This window comes from Nomascus leucogenys, chromosome 12 (assembly GCF_006542625.1).
Source record: "Nomascus leucogenys isolate Asia chromosome 12, Asia_NLE_v1, whole genome shotgun sequence".
Lineage (NCBI taxonomy): Eukaryota > Metazoa > Chordata > Mammalia > Primates > Hylobatidae > Nomascus > Nomascus leucogenys.
Genome location: NC_044392.1, coordinates 105,928,095 through 105,941,408, shown reverse-complemented (window position 1 = coordinate 105,941,408; position 13,314 = coordinate 105,928,095). Strand labels below are relative to the sequence as shown.

General features: G+C 45.1%; 1 protein-coding gene across 2 annotated transcripts in view; it reads right to left on the bottom strand.

The window, feature by feature from the left end:
* The window catches only part of GNG12 (G protein subunit gamma 12), a 125,534-nt gene extending 115,662 nt beyond the window's left edge, over positions 1-9,872 (bottom strand). Inside the window, exon 1 of one of the 2 annotated variants that reach the window (XM_003260169.4) lies at positions 9,749-9,872. The gene's annotated coding sequence lies outside the window, so the exon portion shown is untranslated. Of the gene's footprint in view, positions 1-8,239; positions 8,672-9,748 lie in introns of those variants that run through there. The other variant, XM_003260170.4, reaches the window with a different exon arrangement.
* Between the last annotated feature and the right edge of the window lie 3,442 nt (positions 9,873-13,314).

Genomic DNA, 13,314 nt, shown 5'->3' with positions numbered 1-13,314 from the left:
ATCAAAAATATTTCAGTGGCTCTAAATTACCATTGTGCAGAAACCAGATTAGCAAAAATAAGAAGCGCTGACACTTTCACGGCCGGTGGCCGTATGGAACCAGGACATCCAATACATTCCTGATGGGAGGGCAAAATGGTTCAATCTTTCCGGAGGGGTACTACAGAGCACTGTGATTCAGCAGTCCCACTTCTGGGAATCGATCCTTAGGTACGCCTTCACAAAGCAAAATGATTTATTACGTCTTTATTCATCACAGCACTGTTTGTAATAGCAAAAGACTGGGAAACAGCCCAAAGGTCCGGCAGTAGGGATTGGTCGAATAAACCATGGTACATCCACATGATGGAAAACTTGTTATTCTGTGTGTGTGTGAGAGAGAGACACTTGCAGAGACAGATGTCTAAAACATACCGCTAATTTTAAAAGGTAAGGTAAAGAAGAGTATATATACCATCTTTAATGAGAGTAGGGGGAAGGATTAAAATACCATATATTCTTCTTTGCTAGCATTTACAAGTTGCTACTTGCAGAGAATATGGGAAAGGCATGGATGGGGATAAGATGGGAGCAAGGTTTTTGAATTTGAAAACTTTTGATTTTTGTGAATTGGTATTTAAAGAAATCCTAGGGCTGGGCATGTTGGATCAGGCCTGTAATCCTAGCACTTTAGGAGGCTGAGGCTGGCAGATTGCTTGAGTCTAGGAGTTCGAGACCAGTCTGGGCAACATGGTGAAACCCCATTTCTACAAAAAACACAAAAATTTGCCAGGCGTGGTGGCAGGCACCTATAGTCCGAGCTATTCAGGAGGCTGAGGTGGGAGGATCACCTGAGCCAGGGAAGTCGACGCTGCAGTGAGCCATGATTGTGCCACTGCACTCCAGCCAGGGTGACAGAGTGAGATCCTGTCTCAAAAAAAAAAAAAAAAAAAAAAAAAAGGAAGAAAGAAAAGAAAAGAAATCTTGTAGGGAATTCTTGTAAGAAATTGTCAAAAATGTTTACCTTTGCATATGGTTATAATGTTTCTTGAAGATCATATATATTTTCAAAAATATTGAAGTTGTATAAGCAATTTTCCCGGAAGTGTGAAGAACAGGACAAGACTGGCATGGAAGAGATAAAGCTGAGGTGGAGTTCAACAGCCCAGGAGGAGAAGTTGAAGAAACCTGGGTTTAGGCAGGTAGGTTCTCACATGAAAGTCAGTCAGAGCAATCTCAGTCCAGAGTTCAGGAGGTGAGCACAGTGAGTGTGGAGAGGGCAATTTCTGCCCTGTGTTATATTACCTGCTGGATGTGGGTGGCTCTGAGCCCCCGGATATTTATTACAGCCAGAAGGAAGTCAGAGAACTGTAGGTGAATGGGAGGCAAAGGCAGGAACACTAGGATTACCTCCCAGGCAGCCTGCCAGGAGCATTGATTTGCTCTTGGATAAAGCACGCTGCTCATCAAATATTTATGTTAAAAAAGAGGGCAAGGCATGCGCTGGAATATTCTGCTTAATTTGACAGAGATACTCTTTGAAAACTTGAGACTCCTGGAATTTTGTGTAATCAAATCACACTATAAACACAACAGGTGAATTTGCTATTTAAAGAAATTCTGTAAGAAATTCTTAGGAATTGTCATCTTCTGCTCTTTCTGCTTTGGGAATCTGAGTATGTCTGAAGATGGCTGCATTTAACCAGGTTAAATGTGAAAGGCATTCACGTTTCTGCATCTTTTAGTTGTTTTCACAAGGTGTATTGTCTCCAGAAAACAGCAGATGGCCTAGGTCCGAAGTATGAACCAGCACCTTGGTCCTCAGGACCACTGCCTTAGCAGTTAGATTCACTAAACATGGCTGATCCTACAGGCTGTGCAAATGCCTCCCAGAAGAGGAGCCAGGAGGAGGAAGTTGATTCTGGCTACAGGCTTTCTAAAGGATCAACTTAAAAAAGCATGAAAGTAGTACCAGTTGGTACTAAGGGGAACACGGACAAACTCTCTGAGTTTATGGTACCTTTGGCAACAAGACTCTGCACCTCTTAGCCTAAACTAGAAGCCTTTTTCCAGAAGCAGCAGCTACTCCTAGGTAAGTTCCAAAGGCTCCTGCAACCACTGTTACTTGCATCCTGTCCCCAAGGAAAAAGGCCTATGGCTGGTCAATAAATAACATGAATCCCACTCCACATCGGAGCTACTACTTCATACCCTGCAGCAGGCCAACTACACAACGGGTGCCGGTGACCCTGGCAGGTATTAGGCAATACCGAGCATGCTGGTGTTCAACTAGCAATAAACAACGTCAACAGCACCCAAAGTGCTGGTCTTTACCTGCCCCTTAGAAATAATGAATTGAAGAGAAAGAAACTCATCATAGGCAACGTGTACCACTGAATGTTTCCTAGCATATATAATCAGTATTACTTTTTTACATGTACCTTGCTGACACACACCACAGAAAACATGGTTTTATTCCTTCATTCCACTGACATTCATGAAGTTTATACGTTTCCCAAAAAACCTGACATGATAAACCAAATGGTTAAGTGAGAGACTCTGCCAGCTGATGGCATCTAGAGGACTACTGTGGCTGTAGGGGCTTTGAGAAGCAGAGCTGCCGGTAGCCATATTGTGCCTTTGTGTGTGTTAAAAAAAGGCAATCCCTCCATGTACACCTAGCCTTTTGCAGGCTTGATAGCATCAGAAAGAAGTTCCCTTTTGTCCTAGCAGAGGCAATCCTACTCCAGGATGCATGTGGTTTTTATCTGTTTAGCAGATGTGAGCCTCCCATTTGCCTCCTTGCCCAGGCACTCTTGTGCAGTGAACAACCTGTGTAACAGTTCAAGGTATCCCTGTCAAGAAGTCACAATCCATTCCTTCTGCTTCTTGGCCAGACATCCAACCCTCCCATGACAACTTATCTGCACAGCCAATCATGACCTTATATACCCACATGAAGCCCCATGGTCTAATGTGCAGGTCATGGTCTAATAATTCAGAAGGTTTCATTAGTCTAGGCACAGCTCAGGCACCCAGTCTAAAGGTTACGCCTTTCTAATTTGCCTGAGATTCTGGTTAAACTTGGTATGATGATGTTATCTCAATAAGGTCTTCAATAAGCCTCAATAAAGTCCAAGAGGCTTTTAGATTTTGATTCCTCTTTCCATCCTTAGATTTAGCTCATGTTGGGATTTAATGGATTTCAGTTTGAGTCTTCATTTGAGAAAAAATCTCATGTTTTTCCTCTGCAATAATTTATCCCCCCCAAAAAATACAAAATTTGAGGTAACTGCAAGCTTGGGGTCTGAGTCAAAGGGTCCCAGTGGCAAGTTAAGGGTTTAGTGTCCAGTGGTCAAGGACGTCTTGGCTAGTGCCATGTGAAGCTAAATAAAAGCCTGATTATTTCACATCAGTGAAGTTAAGATTCTGCCTCCAATGGGCTCATGTGAGTTTGCACACAGCCATTCTGAATCAAGACAATTCTCTACACACAATGCAAGTGCAGAGATGGCAAGTGATTCAGACTGCACACCAGTGAGCATGTGTGATCACGCAAACTCAAGTTCAACCAGAGCTTATACTTCTCTGTTCGGTCAACCAAAGGGGATCCTGTGTCAATTACGTGACCTTGCCTGCAAGGGGAGTGGTGGCCTACTGTGTCAGAAAGCACACAGAATACAAAGCCTTCTGACTCTCTGGGCCCAAAGTCACCACTTATTATACAATCAACGAAACTGAAAATTACAGAAGATTTTAGTAACCAATCTCTTAGAACTTTTAGCTACTAACCCTCCGGCAGAACTGAAAGTATTAAGTCTTAACAGTCTCCAACACTCCAGTTTTTTGTTTTTGTTTTTTTTTAAAGACGGCATCTTGCTCTGTTGCCCAGGCTGGAGTGCAGTGGCACAATCTCGGCTCACTGCAAGCTCTGCCTCCCAGGTTCACGCCATTCTCCTGCCTCAGCCTCCCGAGTAGCTGGGACTACAGGCGCCCACCACCATGCCCGGCTAATTTTTTGTATTTTTAGTAGAGACGGGATTTCATCATGTTAGCCAGGATGGTCTCTATCTCCTGACCTCGTGATCCGCCCACCTCGGCCTCCCAAAGTGCTGGGATTATAGGCGTGAGCCACTGCACCCAGCCAACACTCCAGTTTTTATTATACAGTAATTCTCTGAAATGCAGACCCATTAAAAGACAAAAACCCTCCCTGTCACAGGATGGCAACCAGACACTTTACAACTAAGCACTTTTACGATACCCAATAAAGCCTAACATGATAAACCAAACACTTAAGTGACATCAGAAATGATTTTCAAGAGAGACTCTCCAATAAACGGAATAATCTAGCTAGAAGTTATCTTAAGTCAAGTCACCTCCACCATCTGCCCTGGATCCATGCTACCTGTTAACTACTCTCCCGTCGTTCCTAAGGGAGGAAAGTGGGGAGGTCAGGATCTGTGGGTATGTGCTGGTTCCAGAACAGGACTTAGCAAGTCAGTTCCTTCATCTGTACTATCCAGGCCCCCTTTGGGAGTCCAGGGATGAAAGAGGTAGACTTCACAGGGTCACCAAGGTCTGGGCCTTTGTGTGCATTTCTGGCCTGCTGGGTCTCAGCAGCCATCTGGAAGTGTTAACTGCTATGGCTAAAGACTGGCAAGTCTGATGGAGAGGCACTGATGATTCTCCTCAGGAAGGTCACCTAAAAGGGGTGTCCTCCTCATGTTTCTCTTGATTCGATTTATAGTTTTTAAGCAAAATTGACTCCATAAAACCCACTTCACTCTCACCTCTGGCTGGATGCACCTCCATCTCCGCGCAGAGGGCATGAGATGTGGAGTTAAGATGCTTCTAGGTCAAATTCTGTCCTTGCAACTTGAGCAAGGTTCAGACGTTTAAGGAAACTCAGCTTCCCCCTCTGGGCTGTTGTGAGAACTGGGCAAGACTGTATATGAGAAGGGTTTAGAAAGGGCTCAGGATATATAATATATACAATTGTGCTGTAATTAGTTTTTATCCATCCAACCTTCCTGTTAAACTAAGTGCACCAATATCTGCCTCATTACTGTCTTCCAGGTGTCTGATATACTGAAGGTGCTGTAAAAACACAGCTCATCAATGCAGGCCTGGATCTGGGAAGTCACAACTTCCATAAAGTCAAGGTTGGTGGACTAGGTCTATATGCAGATCCTAAAAACCCACTGGCAGACTTTTCAAATATTCTTCATGAAGATCAAACTACAAGCTTCTGAAAGGCCTTCTCTTTTACTGCTAAACAATTCTCACTGCAAAGGTTTTGACATTTAACCGAAGGACATTCAACTGCCATAAAGTTGGTGCTTTTTCCAAAACAACAACAAAATCCTGCTATTTGTAGTTAACAAGCCAGATTTGTTTTTTAGTAACTATTACGTAATTTTTTTTTAGTATTTGTAGTTAATAAACCAGATTTGTTTAGTAACTATTACACAAATGAATAATATTTTAGTATATATATAGGCACATTGTGGAAAATAGGGGAAAAGCAGGTTGGGGGTGGGGGAGCACCATAATCCCATCACCAATTTGTATTTTCTTCTAGCCTTTTCTTATGGTTTAAAAATAATTTTTAAGCTAGCTGTAATTGTAATAACACAATGTAACTGTGCATATTGCTTTTCCCCATTTTAAACTGTAACAGACTTCATGCATTACTGATTTTTTAAAGTCTCTAATAAAAAAGAAAATGGAATTGAGATTTGGAAGAATTAACTTGTTTAACAAATTAATATTGCAAACCATTTCACATTTAAAAGACAAAATGATTGCCTAATTCTCTTGCTTTTTAAGTACTATTTGGCAGGACTATCTAAATTACTGAGCTTTTTTTAGATTTGGGGGAAATATTAAAATTTTGTATAGCTGTTTTCCTGTTACAAAAATAATGCATGCTCATTATACAACATTTAGAGAAAATTCCAATAATTTAATGTTAACATTTATTGAATGTGGACTATGTACCAGGCACTATTCCAAATGCTATATACATAGATTAGCTCATGTATTCCTCACAACACTTATTGAAGCATAGATTAAGTAACTTGCTCACAGTCTACTCACCTAGAAGTATGAGCCAGAAACCACTATGTTATGTTCTAGGAGTGAAAAGAATCAATAATTTACTCAATCAAATGCTTCAATTGTTTCAGAGCATAATGTCATAGGCAAGAAACAATTAATAATAACACTGTACCCTTTATAGTTATTTAAAATTATTATAAACAACATCTCTGTGTCCCAGTGGAGCAATCAGTAAAATGAGAAACCATCTGTGGCATGGGCAAAGCTCCTGGTTCAGCCCAATTCTGTGCACCTGACGTGCATTAAGACAAAAACAAGAAGCTTTAAAGGGTTTGTTTTAAAGACCGAGGCTTTTTTTTGAGACAGAGTTTTGCTCTTGTTGCCCAGGCTGGAGTGCAATGGCGCGATCTCGATTCACCGCAACCTCTGCCTCCTGGGTTCAAGTGATTCTCCTGCCTCAGCATCCCGAGTAGCTGGGACTTCAGGCATGCGCCATCATGCCTGGTTTATTTTGTATTTTTAGTAGAGATAGGGGTTTCTCCATCTTGGTCAGGCTGGTCTCGAACTCCCGACCTCAGGTGATCCGCCCACCTCGGCCTCCCAAAGTGCTGGGATTATAGGTGTGAGCCACAGCGCCTGGCAAGATGAAGGCATTTAAAAAATTTTTTAGATTTTAGGAAATGAGTCAACAATGTGATGAGTAGAGTTCCTGAATTAACTGAACACCCAATCTCACGAAAGTTTACAAATAAAACAACCACTCACAATCAGCCTAACACTGCTTACGGCTTATCTGTTGGCCTTGCACATCAGTACATGCAAAAGTAAATAACCGGATACCCTTGGGTCACATGTTTTCATACTTTGATTAAGAATTACACTTTGTTAAAGATGAATACTTCTGTTCCTGGCTTAATTTCCTACCCAGGGCTAATAAACACAACTATTTGAAATATAAATTCTCTTTAAATGTAAAGGATAATGCAATGTTTCTGACTGTCGAAATTACTATGCAACTGTAACTTTAGCACTAAAAGCATATTAAAACTATTAATCCTTTAATCATAATTATTCATAGTGCTGTGGTAGAAACATCACACATACATACACACAAACACACACACACCAGTTACTTTCTGTAGAATTTGAAATTGCTCTATCTAGCATTTCCGGAAGGTTCGAGCTGCCACCCTGCAATTTATCCAGTAGCCTGCTCCTTGAACAAGCTAGACAAATATCTAATAATTTTGACCATGTACTGTGTGTTAAGTCCAGTTTAAGTGTTTTCCAAAGACAAAGTTTTCATACACTTTCTGTAAAGCCCTACAGATAGAAACCATTATTATCCCCATCTTATAAATCAGACTGAAAAAGGTCAAATAGCTAATATTTTCATCTAAGTCTGTCTGACTCCAGAGCCAACACCCCAAATCACTGTTAAACAAGCTTCTCTTCCAAGTTAGGGCTCAGAAAAATTTACTTGACTTTCACAACTTGCCTTCTAGGTTAAGCTTAAGCTGACACAAAACTCCACAACAAAGCAAAACACAATAAATCACATAATTCTAAATTTGAATATTTTTCCTGCTAGACAGAAGTTTTCAACAATTAAAAAAAAAAACTAATTTGATATTGGCTAACCACTTCCTCAAGTTTTCTGACCATGAAGCCCTTTGCTCTCACACTTTAATAAACCACCGATATTCTCTAACAAGTGACAACACAAATCCACAAATCTAATTGTTAGAGAGCTTTCAAGTAAGATTGGAGCTTTCTGGACAGGAAATTTTTATAATACTATTTTTTTCAGGCTCTTGTGAAACACAGATTCACATTTTCATACGTTTCTACACAAATCTAAGTGTCGTGTGCCCTGTTGGGGGTTCGGTATCTAGTAAATTACGTGAGTTAAATACAGCAAAAATAGGACTGCATTATTGATAAGGTCTAACGACGCAGTAGACTTTTCAGCATTTTTTTGGACTTAAACCAGGGCTTTACGGCGCTGGTTAACTATTAGAGAAGGCAAAGGGACGGGACATTTTATCTGAAAGTCCTTTTATCACTTCAGACTCTGTAAAATGTTCGATTACTTTAAACATTGTGTGTGCGAATAGCGTTAGTTTACTAGAAGTGGGGCTTGCTAGCACACATAATTTGGTTAAAAAAACAAAAACAAAACAAAACAGCTCCTTACTTGAACGTGGCTGTTTTGGCAACAGTAAACCTCAACCCCGTCCTTCCCGCGCTGCCTGCCTTCCTGGTGCTCCTAGGTGAGGGCCGCCATCCTGCGATAATTTCCTTCCAGCGCTGCGAAGCGCCGGCAAGGGCGCAGTCTGGTGACCAGCACTTTTAAAAACAAAGCCAAACTCCGCTTTGAAAACAGAGAAGGCACAGACGCAGACCCTGCCTCTGACGACATCCAAAAGATTCACGACAGGCAGCCTATTCAGGCGAAGCTACAGCCGCCCCAGGAAATATAAACTGTGTCGGCGAAGGCAGCAGGGGGGGAGGAAGGAAGCTCCTCATGTGAAGTTTGTCCAACTCCACACGGTCTCATAAATTCCCGTTTGTTTCCGCTGGGAGCAGCCATTAAACGCGCCCTGACACGTGGGCGCGGGAGCCTCCCTTCCACCCCCGGCGTTCAGAGACGTCCTCCTCGCCCCGCTTGTCTGCACACAGCCGCGCCCGGCAGGACGACCCCGCCGGAGGACCGCGGCAGAGCCCCCGCTCAGTCCCCGCTGGGCCAAGTTTCACTCCGCCGCGGCGACGGGAACGAGAACCACGGCTCCCTTATCGTGAGTTATGAATGATTTAAGCCCAGTGCACAGGACACACAAAGCGAGGGACGAGTGAGTGACGGGAGGCGCTACGTGACAGCGTTTTAAAGTTAGCTTTAACTGACACGCCCTAATTAAAATGAAAAACAGAAGTCACCCTGCCCCACGGGATAACTGTCGGGGCAATAATTTAAAAAAAAAAATCACGCCAGACTGAGCCTCAACCTCCCCCTTACCACTTGCAAATACAGTCTGCAGAAGAGCAGCCTCGGGTCCCCACTCGGGGGTCCCTCGCGGGGGGCGTCATACGGGCTCTCCCCTCTGCGACCCGCTATTTCCCTGCCAGATCCCCAGCGCCCAGCGGATTCCAAGGCTGCGCCCCCGCCGGCTGGTCCGGGGAGGGAGAAAGTAGGCAGAGGGGCGTGGCGTCCCTGTCGCCCCCAGATGCCAGCCCTCCTCCGACGCCCGGCACCACCACGAGCCGGGGCTGGGAACACCGGGGGCCTCCCAACCCGGCGCGGGGCGCACGGCCGCAGGCTGGCGCGGAGGCAAGCGAGCTCCAGGGGGAGACCTTTCCCTCCACCCCAGCCCTAGCCCCAGCCACAGCCGTGGGGGCGCCGGCTTCCCGCGACCTCGGGCGGCCGCCCGTCGAGGGAGCGCGCCGTTTCTGCTCTGGGTCCGGGCGTCCCTTGGCCCCTTCCTCCCCCTCCCCCCGGTCTCCGGCGCCCAGCGCCCCGACCAGTCCCCGCCCTCCAGGACACTCTATCCTCCTTCCTTCCTTCCTTCCCTCCGCTCCCTCCCTCCATCTCGCTTCCCAGCACCCGGGACTCGGAGGCGGCCCCCGAACTCGCTGGCCGACGCCCCGCGCCGCGCCCCGACCCCGCGGGGACCCGACTTGCCGCCCGCGCCCGCCGCTCGGCACTCACCCGCCTGCCCGTGCGCTGCCCCGCCGTCGCCGCCGGGACTCGGTCTCTAAGGGCTCCTGGAGACGGCTCCGACCTCTCCTCCTCCTCCTCCTCCTGCTCCTCCGGGCGCCGGCTCCGCCTCGCTGGGGTGGGCGGGGCGGTGGCGGCCCCGGGCTCCTTCCTCCGCGCCCGGCCCTGCCTCCCGCCCGGACGCCCTGGCTGTGCTGCCCCGGGCCGCGGAGCCCGCTTGGTGGCCCCGCCGGAGGAGGGGCGAGGCCTGGCCTGGGGAAGCTCGGTGGATGGACGTCCGGCCGTCTTTGGCCATCCCCCTTCCTCTAGTTCTCCTGGAGGACCTGAAGTTCTAGACTTGAGGGCCCCACTCTGCGACCCGCCCCTCCGCGGGGCCGCCCCGACTCCCCGCACGTTTCCTTCGCGTGCGAACGCCTCGCCGGCCCCTGTGCCCGCGGCCCCCAGGCTGTGAGGAGGAGCGCGGCCAGACCCTACACAAAAGTTCGTGTGTGTTCCAGGAACTATGGAGGAAAACGCTCCTAGGAACGTTTAAAGGGCCCTGGGGCCACGGAGAGACTTTCCCAGAAAGTGGAGGTCTAACTGCAGATTATTGAATTTGTGGTACATCCACCCACCAGGAGCTTCCCGTGCATCTGCCCCGACCCCCTGAAATTTGTTTCCGAATGCCCAGTACCCGGCAGAGTTCTGCCTAATGAGTTAATCGGATTTGGTTGGTCTTTTCTGGAAGGGTTCAAGGTCGGGTAAATGGAGGAGCCATTTCTGCTTCCACAGATTTTGTACTATTCCTTCGGCCATTCGACAGACATTACCAAGCACCCGCTGTGTACCCACCGCGATGCTAAAGGTGATGGGAGAGGTACAAAGATGAATCAGACAGGGGGCTTGCCTTCTTGGAGTCCAGAAAGAGTAAAGAAGCTGGATGTTCAGAAAACCACTCAGTGGACTTCTAGAGTATCCCTAGGTGGCCGCTTTCTTGTTTGGCAGGGTGGAGAGAAACGAGGTGAGGCCAAAGTAGGTCACTTAGAACCAGTGTGGGCAGAGTCCACACTTGAAATGGAGTCTGAAAGCATTGGTGAGGGATGTCTGTGTATTGAGTTTCACCAACAGAGGACAAGTGGGCCCTGGGGAATCTGGGAACTAGGGACTGCAGTCAGGGCATTATATTCCCTCTTGCTTTCCTTCTGACCCCTAAGCAAGTATCAGGTCTAGTGAAATCATTTGCACATGTAGAAGAGGTGTCACAGGTAGAGTAGGTGTATGAATGCATGCCTTGCCTCAGGAGTGTGGTCTTAGCAAGCTGCGGATGGCGGTGGTTTTTGGGATGCAAGCCACAGACTGCCAGAGGGGTCTTTATTTCCTGTTCTGTTCAGCATCAGGAAATGCTTGACTGATTCACAGGTACTAACAGTTCAAATGATACACCTGAAACAGAACAGCTTGACACCACAGGGACTGAGAGGGTGGCATACTAGAGTTTGTATTTTTTGGCCACAGACCACAGAATAGACTCCTCTAAGCCATGCTACTAATTTCCCTTCCTGGGACACTTTATAGTTTATTAAGTGCTTTCATGTACTTACTCTTACTTTTCTCTCATTAGTCTCTTGCAAAAACCCGGAAGCTGAAACACCACGTATTGCCACCAGTAACTTAAGTGGCTTGTTGAAGGTTTTCTAGTTGAGTGCTGTTCAAAGTGTGGTTCATAGAATAGTGACAGTCTGCAAACCGTTACTCATCTACAAAGGGATAAGCATAGAAATTGAAGATGAGCATGTAGAAACTTATAGCAATTTGACAGAGTAATTTTATGTCTGTTAAATCGTTTAAAATGCAGCTTTGTATTTTATGTCTGTTTATTTCATTTTTCTCTTATGTGGAAAGGCATCAGCCTGCAACAGATTGAAAATAAAATACAGATAGTTTGAGAAGCACTGATCGAGTTAGTATTAGGTTGGTACAGAAGTTATTACCGCAATTACTTTTGCATCAACCTAATAGCAAGGCAGGAATGATAAGAGCTAATACTTAACCAGCACTTCCTGCATGGCAGATGTTGCTTTAAGTGCTTTACGTATATTAAACCTTTTAATTCTCCTAACAACCTAAGGACATAGTCACAGGAAGGTTAGGTCATACAGAGCAAAACTGGCAGAGCCAGGATTCAAACCTTGGCTGGCTGACCCCATACTTTGTGCTTTTATCCATGCCCTCGATCCAGTGTCCTTTCTACTCTGCTGATGTTTCCCAAACTTAAATGATTCACATTCCATTTTCATACCACTGTAATTCCTATTTTTTATTTGTATTTTTTATTGACTCACTTTTGTTATTTTGTACATGTATTACCCTGGCAGTTAGTAACTGCAAGCATGTAATCATGGGTTTGAAAAGCAAGCATCAATCTTCTACCCTAGTTTATGTTAAAGTACATGCCTAATTCCAGCAATTGCTGTCAGTGCTTGGCTATACCCCCTCCAGTCCTTTTCCAGTTGCGTGCACACTGGTTCCAGGCGTGCTTTCATTCCCACCTGCCAGCACCCACATCTTATTCTCAGAATACCAGCTCCAGCTGCAGGGTTCGCTTTGCCTGGGCACAGGGCAGCTGGAAATGCATAGAATTAATGTCCTCCACCTCTATCCCTAGCCTTTAGCCAGTGTGGAGGAATAAATATTTCAGCTCCTTTGCTCATATTTGTGATAACTGGGTGGATCCACATTGTCGACAGAGTTCCCTATGCCGTTGGGCCAAATTCCATGAGCCTGTTTGGTTTCTTATTTTTTTTTCTTTCTGTAGCCTTTTAACTTTTTTTCTTCCTTTTTTTTATGTTCTTGCTATAAAATAGTTAATGAACTATTTTCTACCCCCTCATCCAGTGGCATTCAAAACAAATAAATCAGTTTCCTATGAAAGAGTGTCAGTGGAGTGGAGTGAAATTTATGCTTTATGAGATAAGGTCTTTGGGATTAAGTCCTGGCTTTGCCATTAACATGTGTAAATTTGAGACAGTCACTTAACTTTGCTGGATCTCTGCTTGTCTTTAAAATGAAGAGACTGTAAGAGAATGGCTCTAAAGTCCCAATTCTATGGAAATTAAATTTTAGTTTTAAAAAGTGGTTTCTTGGCCATTTAATCCCTCATGGGACAAGCAAGAGAAGTGGTTTTATAATTCAGGACAGTTTTTTTTTTTAATGAATTGCAATTCATATGTCAATCTACTGTGAATTTCTATTTAATATTCAACTACAACACCGTAGCTAAAGGATGAGTCAGAAAGAGATGGTGAAGAAATTAAGAAGTGAGGCAAATCAGTCAGTCTCTCAGTGATTAGGTCACAGACTTCAGAACAATTTTTTTTTTATTTATTTTTTTTTAGAGATGGAGATCTCACTTCAGAACAACATTTTTGGGATATCAGCTTTGCTCCCTGTGGATTTTATTGGTCCTGTTGCACATGGCTTCACTCTTTGTCTGGACCTGCCCTGGAAGGCAGGGAGAGCTCCCTCCTTTTGAGTAGGTCACCTGGGAGTAAGTGTCTTCCAAACTGGTTTTTCTGCTC